Genomic DNA, 22,356 nt, shown 5'->3' with positions numbered 1-22,356 from the left:
TTTGCAATTATGTACTTGCCACTTACTATATGGTCGACTGATTGAGACATTGCTCATTAAGCTGCTTTTGTGTTTGCTGTTTTCATAGCAACACAGCAGGTGCCAATTGTGAGTGGAGCCAAGCAGGACAGCAGGCCACTAATCTCCCAGCTGTCGACATTTGACACTATGCGGTTATCAGGATTAGTCATAGCTAGCTTAGTTCCACTTGTATTTAAATATATGCATTTGGCTGGCAGCTCATACAATGACTGTGTAAAAGTAGTTTTTTGTGCACCGCCTTGTGTGACTTCTGTTATCCAGGCACATGTGTGTTCTGTTCCAAAAGTGGCACATTCACACATTCCAAACATGTCGATTGTGTAAAGTATTGTGATTCCTAAGGGATCACAATGTATTTCTTTATGGTTTACAAAGTACTCACAGGTCTCTGAGTGTGGGGACACCTTCAGCATTGCCGTCTGTTATTTGGCCTTGGGTGCACCAATACTGTTTCTTTCACAGTGAACAAGAGGTGGCATGCCTTCATAGTCTGGCTGTGCTCCACTGTTCACAGACACTAGCTTCTCAATATAATTGGATATTGAGTTATTTGCTGTTGTGTCCTGATGTTCATTTTTTCAGGGGGCATGGTGGGTGAACCATCTGGGGAGTGCATGGCTTACATATGTGCGGAGTATTCTAGATGTTACTCATGATGCATTTCCTGATATGCACTCTGACCGATTTTGTTTGGACTCATGTGTCATATGTACACAGGTGACTGATTATTTCATGTCTCTTCACCTTGCACACAGCATCATCGGAGGACACCGAGGGAGACACCTGCATGGACCAGGAGGAGGGATCGAGTACCGGTGCCACCACTGCTGGGGAGTCGGCGGAATCAAGTGGCACGGAGGGCGAGGGTAGTCAGGCGGAGGACCTGTCTAGTACCAACACCGACTATGATGCTGACGGGTCCGAGGCTGAGCTCCCTGAGGGGGCGGAGGCTGCTCCAACAGCTGGCAGCAGCACTACAACTGTCACCGCCCCCTCCATTCCCATCACAGCCCTCCCACTTGCTCGGGTCCCTTCTGTCCGTGTAGGGCAACAACGTGTCTCCTTCGTGCCAGGCACCGCACCACCTGCCCCTGTCTCCCCTGCTGCCCTCACTGCCGAGTCTGTGGACATTCAGCAGCAGTTGCAGGTTGGGCAGACATCGATCCTGACTGTCCTCCATGGCCACACCAGACTGCTGACACAGATGGTGTCGTACATGGAGGGCATTTCATCAGCGATGTCTGACCAACGGATGTTGCTGAGGTCCATGGACTCGTCACTGACGGCAGCAGTGAGTCTCCTGCAGCGCTTTGTCCCCCCCTACCCCTGCACCATCCACACTTCCCACTCCCATGCCTGTCCCAAGCACACACAGACATTCCCAGCCATGCACCCCACCAGACACAGGCAGCACACCAACAGGGAAGGGCAAGTGCACACCTCCTGTCACGCACACTCACGGGGAAGAAGGCACACCCACTGGGTCTAGGGCACACAGGCAGACACGCAGCCACAGTCCAAGTCTGCATGCCTCACTCCCCAGTCCCTCCAATGTCACTCCCCTCGACTCCCCTGCCCCACAGTCTGAGAAGGAGACATACTTGGCTGTGCTGGGCCTCAGCCCCACTGGTTCACCATCACGCAAACGGGCAAGGCACTCCACGGGTAGGGGAGTTGAGTCCCCCCCCTGTCCACCACCTCCCCCAGTAGCGCTGCAACCCATCCCTCCGCCCCCCCTCCTTGGGGCCTGTGGTTCCTTCGGGTGCAGGGGGGACGCTGGTCGAGCTTGCGGACATGTGCAGTGCCATGCTAACCTCCACCTTTGGTGCTGCCCCACCCCCTGTGGTGGAGTCGTCCGTCCCTGCACCCACAACACCTACCCTTTCCCCTCCTGTCCATGCGGTGCCTGGTCCTTCCCCACATGATGCCCCCCCAGTCGCTGAACCAGAGGTTTAGTATGTGCAGGCAAGCTCGGGGAGACGCGTGGGCATGTGTCCCCCCCCCAGGACTTCGCATCTGGACTGGCCTATGGCCTTTGTAAATATTGTGCTTTTATACCTTTTAATTTAATGCTGAATAAAGCATTTTGTTTTTCCTTTGACCACGATTGGTTTTCAGGTATTGATGTTGGTGCTGATGCTCCATGAGTTGGGGTGGTGATCATGTGTTAGGTGTCTGGGAAATGTTGTAGTCTGCTCCTTATGGGGTGGACCCTGGTATCTGCGTGCCATCACAAGGTCTCTGAAAAGAATCTTTGGTCGTGTATGCTCTTTGTGTTTGGAGACATTGTCCCAAGGAGTGTTCCTTCCTCTATGGCACCTGACATCTTCCCTGCAGGGAGTTGCACAATTGTTGTGCTGACCTGTGTCTACATTTCCTTTGTGGGTGACGGATCCCTTCAACTATGTCCATGCCTGCTCATCAATGTCTCCGGCTGCATCGTCTGTGCCATCCTTGGTAGTCACTGTACTTGTGTATAGAGTATGTTGCCATGCCTACATGTAGAAATTGTCCCTTTTACGCACTATGCATGTGTGTACTCCCAGCATAGCACACATATGTTACTTGTTCTGCAGGGTATTTGGGCACCTGACTCACAATTGTGGGCATTGTATCTGTGGGAACTCCACCCTATTCCTTCCATGGGAGACAACAACTTGGTGGCTGATCCCAGCACCTGTACATTCCTATCAGTCCTGGAATGTGCGTGACAGTGTGTGTTCCCTTTGGCTCTCTTAGTTTAGAAGGCTTTAACATGACTATACAGTTTTGTGGCATGATCTCAGTGTGTGTATTGTGCTGCATCCGCCAGGGGTGGGTATGCATGTGTCATTTGTCATCACACACACATGTGGTGTGTCATGCAGTGGGGGAAGGACATCCATCCTCATGGGAGTGGGACACTGCTGTCAGTGATGTGTTGTTATGGCACTCTCAACATAGTCACACATTGTGGATGCGTTCATACACCCATGGAGTTGTGGTCATCTGAGGATGATGTACACACCCCCATGTCTCAGTCCACTGCTGGTATTCCTCTGCACCCACCCCCATGTCTATGTCCACTGCTGGGAGTGGGAGGCAGCCACCCCTCATATGTCTGGGCACTGCTGGGAGTGATAGGCACCCACCCCTCATATGTCTGGGCACTGCTGGGAGTGATAGGCACCCACCCCTCATATGTCTCTGTCCACTGCAGGTATTCCGCTGCACCCACCCCCATGTCTCTGTCCACTGCTGGGAGTGATAGGCACCCACCCATCATATGTCTGGGCACTGCTGGGAGTGATATGCACCCACCCCTCATATGTCTGGGCACTGCTGGGAGTGATAGGCACCCACCCCTCATATGTCTGGGCACTGCTGGGAGTGATAGGCACCCACCCCTCATATGTCTAGGCACTGCTGGGAGTGATATGCACCCACCCCTCATATGTCTCTGTCCACTGCAGGTATTCCTCTGCACCCACCCCCATGTCTCTGTCCACTGCTGGGAGTGATAGGCACCCACCCCTCATATGTCTGGGCACTGCTGGGAGTGATAGGCACCCACCCCTCATATGTCTGGGCACTGCTGGGAGTGATAGGCACCCACCCCTCACATATCTCTGTCCACTGCAGGTATTCCTCTGCACCCACCCCCATGTCTCTGTCCACTGCTGGGAGTGATAGGCACCCACCCCTCATATGTCTGGGCACTGCTGGGAGTGATATGCACCCACCCCTCATATGTCTCTGTCCACTGCAGGTATTCCTCTGCACCCACCCCCATGTCTCTGTCCACTGCTGGGAGTGATAGGCACCCACCCCTCTTATGTCTGGGCACTGCTGGGAGTGATAGGCACCCACCCCTCATATGTCTGGGCACTGCTGGGAGTGATAGGCACCCACCCCTCATATGTCTCTGTCCACTGCAGGTATTCGTCTGCACCCACCCCCATGTCTCTGTCCACTGCTGGGAGTGATAGGCACCCACCCCTCATATGTCTGGGCATTGCTGGGAGTGATAGGCACCCACCCCTCATATGTCTGGGCACTGCTGGGAGTGATATGCACCCACCCCTCATATGTCTGGGCACTGCTGGGAGTAATAGGCATCCACCCCTCATATGTCTGGGCACTGCTGGGAGAGATAGGCACCCACCGCTCATATGTCTGGGCACTGCTGGGAGTGATAGGCACCCACCCCTCATATGTCTGGGCACTGCTGGGAGTGATAGACACCCACCCCTCATATGTATGGGCACTGCTGGGAGTGATATGCACCCACCCCTCATATGTCTGGCCACTGCTGGGAGTGATAGGCACCCACCCCTCATATGTCTGGGCACTGCTGGGAGTGATAGGCACCCACCCCTCATATGTCTGGGCACTGCTGGGAGTGATATGCACCCACCCCTCATATGTCTCTGTCCAATGCAGGTATTCCTCTGCACCCACCCCCATGTCTCTGTCCACTGCTGGGAGTGATAGGCACCCACCCCTCATATGTCTGGGCACTGCTGGGTGTGATAGGCACCCACCCCTCATATGTCTCTGTCCACTGCAGGTATTCCTCTGCACCCACCCCCATGTCTCTGTCCACTGCTGGAAGTGATAGGCACCCACCCCTCATATGTATGGGCACTGCTGGGAGTGATAGGCACCCACCCCTCATATGTCTGGGCACTGCTGGGAGTGATATGCACCCACCCCTCACATGTCTCTGTCCACTGATGTGAATCCTAGGCAGACACCCACCCACCCGCCTGCACCCTTGGTGCAGTACACTGCTCTCCTGGGCATACAGACCCCCAATCTACTGGTTAGATGCTGCACCAGGCCCTATTACAACATTTGTGGCGTGTGTACGCCTTGTATCACTGATGTACTGGTGCCCTAGGGGTACGCGTGATGCGGTCCGTACCCACGCTCTGAGAGCGTGGGTACGGTCCGTACCCCTACATCACCACAACTATGGTGGTATGGCCCGTACACATGCTCTGAGGGCGTGGGCGTGGGCAGGGCGTGGCTCTGAGCGGTGCGGAGTGACGTGGGAACGGATCGTACTTGCTGGTCCATAAAACGCTGCCTGACTCCGTCCGGACGTCACATACGCGATGTCCCGGATCAGAATTGTGGGTATTTTTTTGCCGGTTGGTGTTTTGTACGACTCGTACGGAAATGGTATTTCTGTACGAATCGTACTTGCGGGTTTGTAAGGTGGTTTTCCCGGGTACCAGTCGGACGGAGAAAACTCTCCGTACGACGATTCGTAGGGCTGTTTTACAGGATCGGAATCGGCACCTTAGTGTACCAGTCCTCAGTATATGGTATACTACTTTACTACAAATTTTTCAGTAAATTAAACATGCCAATCAGCTTTAAGCCAATTTTAATATGTTTTAGGGAGGGAGCACAGGCCCTTTAGCACTAGTTAGCGGTGGTAACATGCACAGAGTCCCAAGGCTAACGATAGGGAATTCAGCAAAACAGGAGGGGTGAAAGCAAAATGTTTGGGGGTGAACCTACAGAGATGGCCAACAACTCATATCACCCCTTATTGGATTTTTGTAATTTTAGTGTCATTTTTATCCTTTGATGTTTTATAAATTTCTCTAAGTTAAGACTGTCTGCTCTGTGCCTACTTGAGGGTTTAACTCGGATTCATGTAGTGACCTTTGAGTCTCACCCTGATTGGATAATGTTATTATTCCTTGGGGTGGGCATGTACCCACCCTAAAAGAGAGGCGTTGCAAACAATAGTGCCACCCATGAAAACCTGAATCGTTTGTTGCTGTTATTTGCGCTTCATTTTACTGATGCCTACCTTTTTTGGTTCTGAATAGCTGGCTAGTGGACTATCTCAGAGAGAGATTGGAGAAGGTGTGCCTGAGCAAGTTATGTTACTCACATTCAATCCTTATAAAAGAGGAGGCAACAAAGGAAACATGAGTGAGCTGCTTGTGTGCCTCACCAGTGATGCTTTTGCATCACCACTGATGCATCGCAGTTTGGTCTAACTGATTGGTGATGTGCAAAAAAAGAAAACTTTTTAAAATGCATTTAAAATTATTTGGTATACATCTTCTGGTGAGCGTGATATTAGACCACTGTAATGTGTTTTTCTCAATTTTATATTTTTTTCATTCTCTGTAGCACTAGGGATTTATTGGAAATTTGATTATTTGTTTAATCAAAGACACATTGAAAGTGTTGAAAAGGCATTATGCAGATAATAAGACCACTGCAATTGCACCTATATAATTTTCAAATGAATAAATATTTTTCAAAATTGCGAACAAACTTCCAAAGTAAGTTCCAAGGCCTTGTACACAAAAAGTGACTTTGCCTCCTTCAACATAAGAAGACAAATTATCAAATGCTTTACACAATTAAGTAATAAAAAGCAAGCATTCCAGCATGCTGTTAGAAGCTGTCTGCCTTTTCCGTGGGAAGAGATCTTATCTTTACAGTAAATGGGGCTTAAACAGTGAGGACAGCTTTAGTAGAAGTATTGTAAATGTGTGCAACCAGCGAAAGTTAACAAAACAAATAAAATTCCACACAAAAGCGAAAGAACGCAGTAATTTGGCCAAGGGAACTGATAAGAACCCCCTTTTAAGATACATTAAATACAAAAGATTTCAACGCTGTGCAGGTGAATCCTAAAAAGAACCCTGGATGTTGCTGAATTATTTTGGAGAAATCCTCAAAAGGATACACTCCTGGTGTTGTATTATTTATCGTCACTATTGCTCCTAAAGCATGTGCTGAGACCTGGTAGCGTGAAGATTGTAAACAAAAACACAATGATAGGCATCAAACAATGTATCAGCATCAAAGGATTTATATTTGTGATCTTTCTTTCATAGACCAAGGGATCTCATTAATTTGTTGACGGTTGGCCAGCCCTCCGCCAGTGCAACGGAGTAAATTACTCCATTGCCCTGATGGAGGTGCCAACCACCAAATTTTTAAATGTCTGGCAGTCTGGCAAACATTTCAGACATTGACAGAAATCACCTGCCAATGCATTGTAACTTTGCTGGACGGCTCCGTCAAACATGGTGCAGCCGTACGGCCAAGTTCCATTTTTTTCTTTAAAGAAAAAATCCCAAAGTGGGATATTCTTTTAGAAATTAAAATAAAACTGTGTCCCTCACTGTTTAGGTTTTTCCTCAAGACGTTGAACACTGAAAAATGGCCATATGTCTGCCCATCTAAATTAGGCGGGCAGATATATAGCAAACTCTCCAACGGCCGTCAGCTTATTTGAGTGTACAGAATGTCTAGTTGCAAACCCTTGAAATACTACAGAAATTGAAATTAAATAAACCAAAGTCACTCAACAAACCTGGCAACTCTTATTCATTTCTTTTAGGAGCAAGACCTCCAGGATACACTTTTGGTAAATCACAGGATTTAGGGCAGTAACGGGAAATACTAGATAGGTGAAAACAGTAGCACATATAACAGGAATCTTAGTGAAGCACTATAGATATATGATAGAAGGAGGCTAGGCAGGGGTTAAGGTCTGCTTTACATTAAAAAATGACTGAAACATCCCTTAGTGACATTCTATTACGTAGAGTAAAGACCCACTCTGGATAGAGGATGCCTTGAAAGATACCATACTACAACTTTCTCCTTCTCTTAGTCCACTCCCTCTTCCCCCTGTTGTCCAGGAGCCTTCCACTGTGTACAGTCATGTGGCAGGACTAAAGTGACTGAGGCATTGGGAACTAGCATGTCGGGGAGTTCCTGATGCTCAATCAGGGAAAAAGCACTGGGCTAGTGCACAATCCCTGGCACTGTCTACAGGCTTACAATAGATGGTGACTATCTGGCATTCAAGGAGTAGGCCCTAGCATTTACCAGTAATGCTATTGCTTCTGGTGAGAATGCTGTATAGTCTTTATTAATACAATACCTTTACAAACGAAATGAATATTAATAATATGGCAAGCAAGTTTCACATGTTAATAATTCTTATAAGTACGATGTCACCGTGGTCATGAATCAGCAATCTAGATGAATGTATGAGACAAAAAAAGAAAGACTGCACTAATGCCACAAAGAACCTTGTTGCTGATTACATTGGATATTCAACTCCTGCTGCTGAAAAGCATTACCAGATGATGACAGTGAAAAATATAGGTTCTGCAAAAAAACTACTAGGTAAACTTATTCTGAAAAAACATGAGACAACAATGCCAACTTACAATACATTTCTAGAAAATGTGGTGGTGGTGATTCCTGATCCTGCAAGAGATATCTGAAGAGGCAGTAGACATCTCTAAATACAGCGGGCGTACAACTCTCACCATGGCGGGAGTAAAGCACTCGACCATGATGACAGTAACAAATCAGCCCCATAACTATTACAAGGCTGCACCTAGGTTATCGGACTTGAGCTCTCATACTTGTTTTTTTACATGTTATGTTTGGTAAATAATAATTTTGGTTTACCCATATTGAGTCTTGATTGATTTTCTTTGCCACAAAACAAAGCTGAAATGATGGCTGGCATCCCAAAGTTTACTGGTCTTGAGCTCTCTTTCTAAATTTCTATATAGCATGTAGCATTGCATTATATTTGTATAAGTATTTTAAAAATTAACAACTTCTTCTAATCAAATTAAGCCAAGATTATTATTTTTTTTTTAAATTTATTAATATTCAGAGAGATATTACACTTAAATGCATATAAAAAATCATTTCATTATTTACATTTTGTCAATACTTGCTAATTGATCCAAATTAATATTAAGAATAACAGAAGAGAAATAATATATCCAAAACATTTATAGAAGCACAGATACATCTATTATACATTACTCTTAACCTTTTAGCCATTTCGTTACAGGAGCCCATAATTTTATACCCCATTTTCTGATATCCTTTACAAGTATACAAAGCCTGTTCAAGATTATAGACAGCTATAAAACGAGCCAGAAATTCATGAAAATATGGGGGCAATGGATCCTTCCATCTGGTTGCAATAAGTAACCTAATTATGGTAACTGAGATGAATATGATGCTGATCTGAGCTTGATCGAGTTCTAACTTGCTATCATATCCAATCAACATAAGCGTAGGGGTTAATTCTACCGTTTGGCCAAAGATCCTTGCCCAAAACTTTACCAGTTTGATTTTTATCAAATCCAGTTGTACACACCCATAAAACATATGGATATCCTCTGCTGGTCCTACCCCACATCTAGGGCATTTGTCATCCTCCCTTTTCCCCCATTGAAGTAATTTAGCCGGAGTAAAATATAAGTTATAGCTCGTTTTATAATGCTGTGATTTTAAATTAGCTGATAGGAGCATGTTTTTACCTAATTGCAATGACATTTCAATGTCAACATCTTCATCCTCTAGTTTGTTGGCCCATTTTGTTTCAATTGTATCTATATCATCCTAAGCTTGCTCCATCATCAAGCTATATAGGTGTTTAATTTTACAGGCAGATTTCCCCATAGTTTCAAACAACGCTATTTTGACACTGGGTATTGTCTGTCTCATTTTGCCAACAACCCCCTTGATTTGTAAGTATTTAAGGTAATGTCCATCCGGGATTCCAACTTCTTTTTGCAGCTCATTAAACGAATATAATTGGCCGTTTAGCTGGATATCTCCCATTGTCTGTAATCCTAGTTATTCCCATTGTTTTGCTATAACATCATAATACACAGGAGGAGACAAAAATGATTTCCAAATAGGTTTTTCCAAGCGCTGAAAACAATCTTAAATCACACTTTCTTATTATAGCTAGGTTCCAACTCACGTAAGAATAATGCTTTAGCCTTTTCCCCTAGTGCCAGTTCGTAAATTGTTGGGAGCTCTTTGTCCTGTACCTTATTGACAGAATTTTCAAAAAAAAGTATACTCATTTGTTGTAACAGAGCAGCCCTGTGGTAAAAGGTTAAATTAGGAGCAGCCCACCCTCCCCGTGCTTGTGGTAAAGTAAAAAATGTAAGAGATCTCCTAACCTTACCATATTGCCAAATAAACCTACTAAATATAGAATCTAGGGTTTTAATTATAGATCCTTCTATTTCCACCGGAAGTGCCGTAAATAAATATAACACCTTAGGGAACATTAACATTTTAAGAACGTTCACCCTCCCTATAAAAGTTAAGTGAAGTGAGTTCATTCGCCTAAGATCTAAGGCTATTTTACTCATCACAGGGTCTAAATTTATTTGAGCAATCTGCCTAATATCCGGTGTAATCTTAACTCCAAGATACGTAGCAGTCTTTACTCTTCGATTGTCCGTAAAGATAACATTGTCGGTACAAATTATGTAGGTCTTTGATTTATTCAATAAATACCCTGATTCCTTCCCAAATAAAATAGCAATATCTTCAATTTCCCCTATAGCTTCCTCGGGGTTAGGAGTTAATATCGCAATGTCAACTGCGTAAGCGAGTATTTTGGTTCTATCTCCCTGGGTTATGATTGGGGCAATTGTCTTATTCTCAATTATCATTTGGATAAATGGGTCTATATAAAGGTCAAATAAAATTGAAGAGCAAGGGCATCTCTGCCTAATTCCTCGAGAAACCCTTATCATCTCAGATTCTCTGCCCATTAACTGTAGTTTTGCGTAGGGAGCTCTATACATAGCTTTAATTGCTGTGATGACCCGGGGTCCAAACCCTTTAGCTACCAAAATGCCCCATAGATACTCCCATGACATCCGGTCAAATCCACATCCAGAAGGATCATAGCTAAATACCCATTAGTCTCCCCAATGATGTCAAATAGGGCCATGGCTCGTCTTATATGATCTGTTGTATCTCGTCCGGGTACGAAGCCATGCTGCCAGGGTGACACAAGGCTCGCTATGACCCTCTGGAGACGGTTCGCCAATATTTCAGAATAGATTTTTGCATTTGCGTTTATTAGGGAAATGGGTCTATATGAGGTGGGCTTATCCAATGGTTTACCCTTCTTGGGGAACATGACAATGTTAGTGCCCTTCCAGGAATCTGGCGGATTCCCAAGATGTTGTACTCCCAAAAATAGATCCCAGATCAAGGGGGCTAGCTCTTCCTGAAAGATTTTATAAAATTCCGATGGAATTTTGTCAGGGCCAGCTGCTTTCCCTGAGGCCAACTGCTGTATCGCTATTTGTATCTCTTCAAGTGTGAATTCAGTCTCAAGTCTCTCACTTACATCCTCCCCTAGCGTCCTATATTCTTTGCTAGCCCTCACGTAGACATTACTGTGGGGGTCTTGCTTCACCACCGTATAAAGATCTTGAATTATCCCGGAGCATGCACACAGCTCCCTGAACACGCTCACCGCGCTCCCGAACAAGAAAAAGCCATCGCGAACGGGTGCACCAAGCAACTACGCAAGCTTGCGAAGCTTCGCGTAGCTCGCGTAGTGCAAGTACATCTTCGCAAAGCTTCGCGAAGCGTGACTACGCGAACTACGCCCAGGGTTAATCTTGATAGAATTCGTGAAACACTTTTACTATATCCCCTGGGTCAGTATATGAAGTCCCCCCACTACATATTAAGGATATCTGGCTCTTCATTATTTTTTGTCTTGTCTTCAGGGCAAGTATCTTCCCAACAGTTTTGCCATATTCATAGCACTCTGCCCTATGAGTCTGGTACCCTGCCGCAGCTTTTTGGGAGTAATAAGACCCTATCTCAGCTTTAACCACCGTAATATCTAATTGAGTTGTTGCTACTTCCATCCCCCGTACTATTTTACCCAGATGTTCTTTCTCCAAATCTCTGAGTTTGGCATATAATTGCTTAATCCTCTTCCCTTGTTGTAGTCTTTGGTTAGATACAAAGCTTACCATCTCCCCCCTTACTCCAGCATTGAACGCATCCCAAACCATGTTACGCGAAGCACTATATCTATTCAGATTAAAGAATTCCCTTATCCAGATTTTAAAATAACGGATATACTCTTGATCAGCCAGCAATATCCGATCAAATGTCCATTGTGTTTGGTACGTGTAAAGTTGCGGTAGTCTTAGCCTAAGGATCAAGGGATTGTGATCAGACATTAGTTTGGGCAGAATTTCAACCTCAGCTGCTCCTGAGATCTGTTTGGAAATATAAAAGTAGTCCAGCCGAACATATTTCTGGTGGGGGTAAGAAAAATAAGTATAACCTGGATCAGTGGGAGATTTAGCTGCCCACCCATCTATCAGCCCGTGGCTTTTACTCAATGATACTAGTGCTCGGTATACCTTGGGCTTCGGCCCTTGATATCTATTAAATGTCAAATTGCCTACTCCTAAATGAATATTGAAATCCCCACACATTATTATATGTGTGGGCCAAATCGCTAGCTCCATCTCCAAATCTTCAAATATTTTAGGCTCATCTTGATTTGAGCCGTACACCATGGCTATTGTTATTCCACATTAAAGCTCAGCCAGAGCCCACCTCCCTCCTGCATCACCCATTGTGCGCCTAGCGGATCCTATTTGATTTTTAGCCAAGATAGCCACCCCTCTTATATTGGAGGTTTGCGTAGAGCAGGCCATTAGCGAATAGCCCTTAATTACAATTAGTCCCCTCTTTTCCCATGGTATATGTGTTTCTTGAAAGGCAATTATGTTGGGATTGCTACATTTGACCATTTCCATGTTCCTATTTCGCTTACTCCTATCCCCTAAGCCACATATATTAACTGAACAAACAGTCATCTTAGCCATGTAGACTAATGTGTTGTCCCTTTGTTTTCATTTTATCCCTTTTTTCCTTGACATACAAATATAGATCTCCCTCTCTCCCCTCTTTGGGAAATGCCCAGACCGCACATCGGTCTGTTGGCGGAGATGGAGAGCAGTTAGCCGACACCGTGAATCACTAAACAATACCATACGGTCCTTCTTTAAGGGGATTAGCCCCTGTCAATACAGATTGTAGTCATTTTTTTAAAAAAAATTCGAAAGCCCAGAAATACCAATCTTTAGAAGAGAAAGAAGAGAAGCATTATTACCCCATCCTTTCCCCCCTACGGCTTCAGTTCAGCCAAAAATTCTTGAGCCTTTACTTCGGATGTAAAAAAAATTCGGTCCCCCTTGCCAGACTACCTTCAGAGAGGCAGGATTGTTCAAATATACTTTTGCCCCTTTGTCTTGAAAGGGTTTTATCAGCTGGCGCAAGCGCTACCTCCTTTCCACAGTGACATGGCAAATGTCAGGTCTTACAAAAAGAGACATCATCCACATTTCTCCTAGCCTCAGGTCTGGCTTTTTCGAACACAGCCTGTCTCAAGAGAAAGTTAGCAAAAAAAAACAAGATAGCTCTTGGCTTTGCTCCTTCCCTGCCTGGAGTGAACGGTGTCCTATGGACTCGCTGAACCTCTTGTTGCCAGTTCCATCCTGTAATTTCCGGGAATGCTCGTTGAAAGGGGTCCAACACATAAGTTCGAATATCTGATCCCTCCTTCCCCTCCAGAACTCCCAGGACCCTCAGATTGTTTTGCCGCTGCCGGTTCTCACTTTCTTCCAGCTTCCATTGTATGTCCGTAATTCGTTCCTCTTGTTCCTTGGATTGATTGAGTTTCTCGGTGACTTCTGTCTCTACAAGATTAACTCGAGTTTCAAGTTCCGTAAGCCGTTCGCCTATAGTATTGCATGCTTTTGTCAGCTTCCGTACTGCTCCTTGAACTTTCTGTGCAGCATTCTGTGCTTTACGAGCATCTGCCCTTGTCTCGTCTTGATGTTGTATTATTGTCTGTAAAACAGTCTCTAGTGTCGGGGTTTGTGAGCGAGAAATATCTTGAGATACAGCATTTTGGGTAAGCTTAATTAGATCACAAAGGGAGTAATCCCATTTCAGACTTGCTGACCTTTGTGTATGAAGCCCAGTTCTTTTACCACTAATCCGCCGAGCAGTCATAAATAAAGGATCTCCTGCTTTCTCCAATTCGCTTTCATTTTCATCTTCGGTTGATATAATTGAGGATTCAGAGTCATTGGCTGACCACACTGGGCTATCGGACAAAGTGAAGAAGCAATGATTAGGGTCTGCCTCCACTTCTAAGTTTATTGGCGACCCCCCCTGAGAATTCAGCTTTTTTGTGGGGGTCCCTGATATTTCCAGAGCTACTGTCTCTATGTCAGTAATTATTAGCGCCATATCTGTTTCAGCCTCATTAATTTTCTCCTGACTGTTGTGTTCATTCCCCGCTACACCCTGCAATACATCTGCATACTGAGTCAGCTCAGGACTTACTTCTACTCTCCCAGCAGATGGTTTATCCAACAGAGTCTCCTCTTCAGCCGCTGCTGCATCATTGCCCAGTGGAACTGCCTTGTCAGCCTCAGCAGCCCCTGTAATCTTGGCTGTGAACTCAGGCGGTTTGTCCCCAGAAGCACGCAGCATTTCTAGCACCGAACCTCCCGGTGCCTGTCGTCCTAACGAAGCCCCGCCTCTTCCCCTGACTGAAGCCGGCTCTTTTTCCTTCTCCGGAGCCGGCTTGGTTGTAAGCGGCATCCGCCGGCCGCCCCGCTTCCCTTCAGGGCCCACAGAGTCCGTCACTGCTTCAGTCCTGCCCTTAGACGAGGTGGCTACTTTCGGAGTCATTTGTATGGATGCCTTTCGCTGGCAGCACCGGCAGCCGACAAACGCGAGCACTTGCTCCACCAGCGGTCCCAGTGACGCGATGCACTCCCGCGGCCAATCCTCCCCAAAGCCGCTCCTGGGTCCCGGATCGAAGCTCGCCACCTAGTGAATCGACAGGCATTACATGGGTAAGTGCAGTTTAATCTTCTTTTGGGCTAATTTCCCCACTTTGTCAGGGATTCAGTTCACAGTGTTCATCGTCAGGTCCGCTCCAACGGCCTCAAGCGGCCGCCATCTTGCCTTTCCCCCTGATGACAGTGAAAAATATAGGTTCTGCAAAAAAACTACTAGGTAAACTTATTCTGAAAAAACACGAGACAACAATGCCAACTTACAATACAGTTCTAGAAAATGTGGTGGTGGTGAGTCCTGATCATGCAAGAGATATCTGAAGAGGCAGTAGACATCTCTAAATACAGCGGGCGTACAACCCTCACCATGGCGGTAGTAAAGCACTCGACCATGATGACAGTAACAAATCAGCCCCATAACTATTACAAGGCTGCACCTAGGTTATCGGATATGAGCTCTCATACTCGTTTTTTTACATGTCATGTTTTTGGTTTACCCATATTGAGTCTTGATTGATTTTCTTGGCCACAAAACAAAGCTGAAACGATGGCTGGCATCCCAAAGTTTACTGGTCTTGAGCTCTCTTTCTAAATTTCTACATAGCATGTAGCATTGCATTATATTTGTATAAGTATTTTAAAAATTAACAACTTCTTCTAATCAAATTGAGCCAAGATTAATTTTCTTTGATAGATCATAAAGCTGTGACTGTGACTGGGATCATTTTTAGCTATAGTTTTAGGGAGAGTTCCAGAAGACTGACAGCATTCCACAGGTTCCCTAAAGCGCAAAGTTTTAATGCTAAGAGAGAAAGAGCTCCATAAAAGAAGATCTACTTGGAGAGCTCCTAAATTCCACTCCTGTGCTAGCCTCTTTCCAGAAACCTAGGCTCCACAAAGTGACTCCAGGGCAGAACATTATCTAGTGACACTGGGCATCGGTCTATACCATTGAGATTGTTCCTTCTCCAGGGCTTCCAGGGTCCACTGTGATTAAGACTTTATCAAGCTGCTATTATAAGTTCAGGCTTGGTCTTATGCATGTTCTAGATACCCTCCTTCAACTATGACGTGGGCATGCCTCTGTATTCACAACAGGGTGCATGGCATGCAGGGGCACTGCTGAAAGCAAAGAGCTCAAATGACGGGCATGTTAGAGCTGCAAAGCCCACCCATACCAGTCTAAGATTGCATGCCCATGCTTCTGCTTCAGCAACTGTCTCTGGTTGCCCCGCCTCAGTATTTTAGAGAGCTCAATGCTACACATTGTGATATCAGACCCTCTTAGGACCCTGGGCACTAGTCAGTGACCTTCTGCCATTGAAGAGTATCATTTGCTTGTAGAGGCCTCTCAGGCTCCCTGCTGTGACAGACTATCTTATGAGTCTAGGTGGTGCTCCAGAAAGCCTTAAAAAGTGCTTCCAGAACAGGCATTTTTCAATGACGATGAGGCATCCACCCATTCACTGCCTGTATAGTGCTCCTGGGCTTTCTTGTTGTGCCAGACTCTCTCAACTCCTATTTTGAGCACAAGCAGGACATTGTGCGGCTCCTAGAGGCTCAGGCTTGGGCATCCTTCTGTATTCACAACAGGATTCCTAACAGACAAAGTGAACAGCTAGTGGCAAAGATCTCTAACTATGAACCAATTAGAGCTTTCAAAGGTCTCCATGCCTGTATAGGGTGAAGAACCCATACTTGTGTTTCAGCCACTGTCCCAGATTGCCCCTTAGAACTAATTAGGATGATCAGCCTCATTGGGGAGTGCTTCCATGTGATGCCAAACCCTGTCAGTACCCTAGATAGAGCTCCAACAGACCTAATATTGTATACATGACTCCAATTTATGACCCTGGGTGCGCCTCTCTCCCACTGAAGGTGTAAATCCTGCCTGGAGAGGCCTACTGGGCTTGTCAGGTGTGGTAGGTTCTCTGATGAACCTAGGTGGAGTTCCATCAGGATCCAAGAGTGCCCCCAGGTCTGAACATTTTCTACCAACCCTGGGCATCCACTCATTGGGTGCATTCAAACTACATGGGGAGTGCTAGGCTCTGTTGGGTCTTCATTATGAACTCCAGCAGATCCTAGATGCCCAGGCTCCAGCTATAGATATCCTTCTGCATTCAAAACACAGCACCTGAAAAGAGAGAGCATTACTAAAGGCAACAATGTCTAAACTTGGAAAATAAGAGCTTCCGAGGACCCCCCAAACCTATGCAGGATGGAGTGCCCATGCAGTGTTTCAACCCCTACCATGTTTGATGTTTAGTAACACTCAATCATTCTATGCTGCAAGACGATGCTCCCATTTGATGCAAGACCTTGCTATGACTGTGCTTAGAGTTCCACCAGATTCCACACAGTTTATGGAGATCTGTGATCCTTGGTGACCCTCTATCATAAAACGTGTATCACCTGCCTTTAGAGTGCCAGACTTTCTCAAGAGCAGAGGTGAAGCACCAAAGCAGTGCTCCCAGGATTGGGCATCATATAGTATCCCAGGGCATCTCTCTGTAACATTAAGTGTGTTCTGCTTGTCTGCTGTGCTAGACTCTGTCATGCCTCTGTTTTGAGCTCCAACTGGTTCTTGTATAGGTACTAGATGCCCAGGTGACAGCTAATAACCTGGGCCATCCATATGCATTCATAAGAGGGCTCCTGACATCCAGGGGACACTGCTTGAAGCAAATGCCTCTAAATATGGACAGCTTACAGCTGTGAAACCCCGATAGGCCTACCTAGGATGCAGATCCCTTGCTTTTGTTTCAGTCACTGTCCATGGTTGTCATTCGGTATTATTAAGGGTGCTCAGCGGAGTACCTTTTAATTTCCACTAGAATGATGGCCCTCTGTCTATCTGTGGTGAGCCAGTTCAACCTACATAATAAAGCTTCATCACAAGTGCCCTCTTCAATTCGTTGTTAACTCTGTCCCTCAGGGTTACCCGTAACAGTGGTGTCAGTATCTTCAGGAGAAGGTTATTGGCAGACTGCATGTGGAAATCTTAGATTCCCCTGAAGAATTCCCTGGTCATTTGTTATTTCCTCTGTTATTTCATCATGTGACGAAACCTGCTTTAAGCAGATAGCTGCAGATATCCTCATTCCGACAAGGCTGGTAAATGCTGCTACTGGCCCAAAGGGATTTAAAGAACACTTGCAATTAATCCATTGAGGCTAAATATGATTTGCTTTAACCCCTTCCCCGCTCATGACGGAACCGTTCCGTCATGAGCCACGGTTGCCGTGTGCTCATGACGGAACGGTTCCATCATGACAATCCTGTTGGCGGCCGCTCCGCCTGCGCGGCGCTGTTTCCCCGCCTGTGCGGGGCGACAACGCAAATGGGCGGAGTCATGACGGAACCGTTCCGTCATGAGCACAGCTCAACTGTGGCTCATGACGGAGCGGCTCCGTCATGAGCACAGGCCCACCGTGCTGCCCCCCTGCCCCCCCCAGCGCTGCAGCGGAATGTCCGCGGCAGCGAAGGGGTTAATCATAAAATATTCCAAGGTGTGCAGTTTCCAGTTGCCATATTTAAAGATCAACTAGCATTTATACATACAGTTGCAAGCAGAATGCACTATTAGTAGATAGCATAAAAATCAATCAATCAAATACTTGTAATAATTCCAGCCACTGACATATATTCTAAGCAGCACAACTCTCCTTATGTGTTTTTGGAGCTCTGTCTGTGCTATTACTGTGCTATCACAGCGAGGGATTGACCATAAGCAAATCAGTCCTGACCCTGTACCAAAAGGAACCTCGCATCCCAAAAGGCTTTGGCAAATGTGCTCTGAATGGAACGTTTCAGCCTACTTGACCCTCATCAGTCTGACGCATCTTGGGTTCACTGGACAGCATGCTTGAGACCCATATCTGGGAAAACTCACGTACACAGTGGGGTTAAGACTCATTTGAATACGGTTGATCCCTATCTTTACTGAGTTGAGAATATAAATTGTTAATTAACGCTGTCAAATGCTTTTTCAGCATCTAATGCAACAGCAGCTAAATAATGTTGATAGGAATGGGACTTACTAAGAACATTGAAAAAGAGGCGGGTATTGTCTGAAAGGTGACGCCCCTTGATGAAACCACATTGTTCTTTCCCAATTAGTTTAGGTAAAATTTTGTCCAGACGAAGCGCAAGACTTTTTGCAAATATCTTGTAATCCAGGTTGATTAAAGAAATAGGTCTATAATTTTTACATAGAATATGATCCTTATTATCTTTGGGAAGAAGAAAGATTAAGGCCTCCTGGAAGGAGCCTTCAGATTTTTTGGACGATATAAAAAATGAAAATAATTGGTGAAGTTTAGGAACAAGTATATTGGAAAAATGGAAATAAAATTCTATTGTGAAGCCATCTGGTCCAGGAGCTTTCCCTTTTTTAAGCACCTGAATGGACTCCAGAATATCTTTAGGGTATATATCCGCTTCTAAGGAGGCAAAATCTATTTCTGGAAAGAAAGGAGAGGGAATGGAGGACAAATAATGATCGATGTCAGATGATAAGGGAGGAGATTCCGGAGTATAAAGATTTTGATAAAAGTTAGTGAACTCCGACAGAATATCTGCATCTTTATGAAGCGTGATATTAGATGAGGTGACAATAGATTCAATTTTTGTGTGCTCTCTTTTAACTTTAAGATAATTGGCAAGAAGGTTGCCAGCTTTATTTTGTGCGCTATAATATTTAGCTCTAGATTTAAGTAGGTATAAGTTTGCAGATTCCGTGGAAAGTTTATTGAAAGAGAATTTGGCCTTAAGAAGTTTATCCAAGTCTGATTGAGACTTAGTTAAGTAATAAGAATGTTCCAATTGTTTAATTTGCGTATTAAGTGATTGCAAGGAATAAGAGGCCGTGCGTCTTTTTTGGGACACAAATGAAATAATGAAATCTCTAGAAGCAGCCTTAAAAGTGTCCCAGAACAATTGAAGGGATATCAGAGGAGACTCATTGTCTCTAAAAAATAGGGATACAAAATCAAGGAAGGCTGGTGTAAATTTGGGATCCAATAAGAGAGAATTATTAAACCTCCATCTCCTAGTACCTTTTATGGGGGGGAGTAGGTCGAGGCGTAAGGAAACTGGAGCATGATCAGAGATTAAAATAGAGCCTATATCAGAATGGGTAATGTGTTGGGTCAAGGCTGGTAATTTGAGAGATTGAAGATGCAAATAGAGAAATATTGGCAGAATATGAAATAGGAAAGAGTAATGAAATAAGGAGATTGAAAGCAGAAAAGTATGAAATAGTAAAAGAGAGAATTAGAGGTGAGCAATAAGAGAAATACCAGAGATAGAAAAAGGACCAGAAATGGAAGTGAAACGAAAAAATGATAGAAAGGGAAGGTAGAAAGGAACGAACATAACAAAAAACAAAGGGACAAAGCGAAACAAACATTTGATGAAAACATATTGTAACAAAAAGACATACCACAAGAAGACAAGAAGAACAGGGTTGGTGAAGCCACATAAGGGAGGTAAGACACTGAACGGAAGATCTCAGGACGAGACGATAAGGAGGGGACATCTTCCAGGCAAGCTGAAGAGAACAAGAAACGACGAGGGACCACAAGACCGCAACCTGATGAAAGGAAGAAAAAAGAAACATATTAATACAACAGAATGCCACATAATACATTAGGAAGGAAATTAATCATCACTAAGGACAAAACAAATAACAAACAGATACTACTGAAATAAATAAGTCTGTCATGGCTGCGGCACCTCCATGGACTCCGCTCTGCAACTGTTCAAAAATGGTTGGAGAAGCGCTGGATCTTCATAACTAGTCGTTTTATTATTATAATTCACTTTGAAGAGACATGGGTGGAACAAGCCATAACGAGTATTTAGGCTACGTAACGCAGGTCTCATCTCCAAGAATCTTTTCCGACGTTCAGCAGTTGTCTTGGCATAGTCCTGAGCAAAAAAGAGATTAGAACCATTCCAAGAAATTTTTCCACGTTGCTTGGCAGCATGGAGGACTCTGAGTAAATCTGTGTACTCCAAAAAATACAAAATAACTACTCTCGGCTTAGTAGAGGATGATGAAGAACGAGCAATCTGGCCTAGACGATGCGCCCGTTGGATATTCAATGAAGGGGTTTCATTAAGACCCAGAAGAGTTGGCAGAAAAGACTGAAAAAAGGAAATTGGATTAGAGCCTTCAAGTCCTTCAACTAATCCATAAATGCGTAGGTTATTACTCCTGTTACGATTTTCTAAATTTTCAATCTGTTGCTTAAGTTGTTCTATCTCTTTAGATATGAGAGGAACTTGATTGGTAAGTCCTTGAACAGAATCAACACACTTTTCTAGGTCCCCAACTCTCTTCTCAGTGAGGGACCAATTGGCTTCCAGATTCTGAAGTCGGGTGTTGGTTTCCTCCATATGTAGCTTGAGAGCACAAATTTCGTCAAAAAGGAGCTCCATGGATATTAAGGATGGCGAATTAGTAGGAGAGGGTGGATTCGCTTTCACTCATTTACCTGGAGTAGACGCTGATGCAGAAGGTATTTTGGAGCCTTGTTTAGTGCCTATATGAGGAGTAGGTAGAGTAGAAGTCTTGGAACCAACAGAGTCTTTGAGATTATCATCAATGTGATCCTGTAGGACGTCAAAAGGATTGTAGACCTCTAAATCCGCCTCATTAGAAGGAAGAGAGCCTCTACGATTAGTGCGAGGCATTGCCATATGTTGCAGTGTGAGGAGAAACACTTTATATACAACGAAGAAAGAAAAAAAGAAATTGTAATAACGGAGCCACTCAGAGTCCCACAAAAGGAACCAAAGCCAAACTGGTGAAGAAATGAGAAGAAAATTAGAGTACACTAGTCCACTAGTCCAGGAGGTATCAGCCTAAGAGTCCAGAATGAGGTGGACTAAATGGTGGCCAAAAGCAACAGAAACCGCATTAGTTGAAGAGGCATCAGTGCAAACATCACCAGGGACCAAATAACATAAACGCTGACCAAAAAATGAAAGAAGTAGGCTGCATTAGTAAAAAACGGGTACTCCGCTGCGAACAAGCACCGTCTCATAGCCTCAGGCGGGAAACATAGGAGCGCTGAAAAAACAAAATGGCGGCCGCGACAATGAGGTGAGTCGAGGCCGGCAAATAATTATAAAAATATGCCCGCTGGTCTCACCCTGTGTGCAAACAGTGGCAGCATTCTTACGAGCCCAAGTTCCGACCGCTAAATCATGCGGTTCCGAGGTCCGTAGAGAAGAATAGTTGCCTGTAGAGGTCATGCTACCTCACATCCCGACGGAGCTCCCGGGAACAGCGGCCATCTCCCGAGGCTCCGAAGCCACGCCGCCTGGAACTGGAGTGCTAATAGCAAATATTTTGATTACGATTTTTCGTATTGATGTTGTCATTTGTTTGTGGTACCTTGATGGAAGATTACTAAATTATACTCTTTTTGTTTCTGTTCAATATCATTAGTGTTGAAGTGATTATAAAGGCCTCATAGTTTTGACTTACTTGGATCGATGATCAAGTTGAAAATCGAAAACATTTTTGCCCATATTCCTTTACATAGCTTGGATAAATAGACTAATGACTTCCTAATGCCTGGCTGTCCCGTTCTAAAAAAGTAGACTAATCGTTATTTCAAGAATGTAATTAACA

This window comes from Triturus cristatus, chromosome 2_1, assembly GCF_964204655.1.
Source record: "Triturus cristatus chromosome 2_1, aTriCri1.1, whole genome shotgun sequence".
NCBI classification, from domain to species: domain Eukaryota; kingdom Metazoa; phylum Chordata; class Amphibia; order Caudata; family Salamandridae; genus Triturus; species Triturus cristatus.
This window is presented reverse-complemented; position numbering follows the sequence as displayed.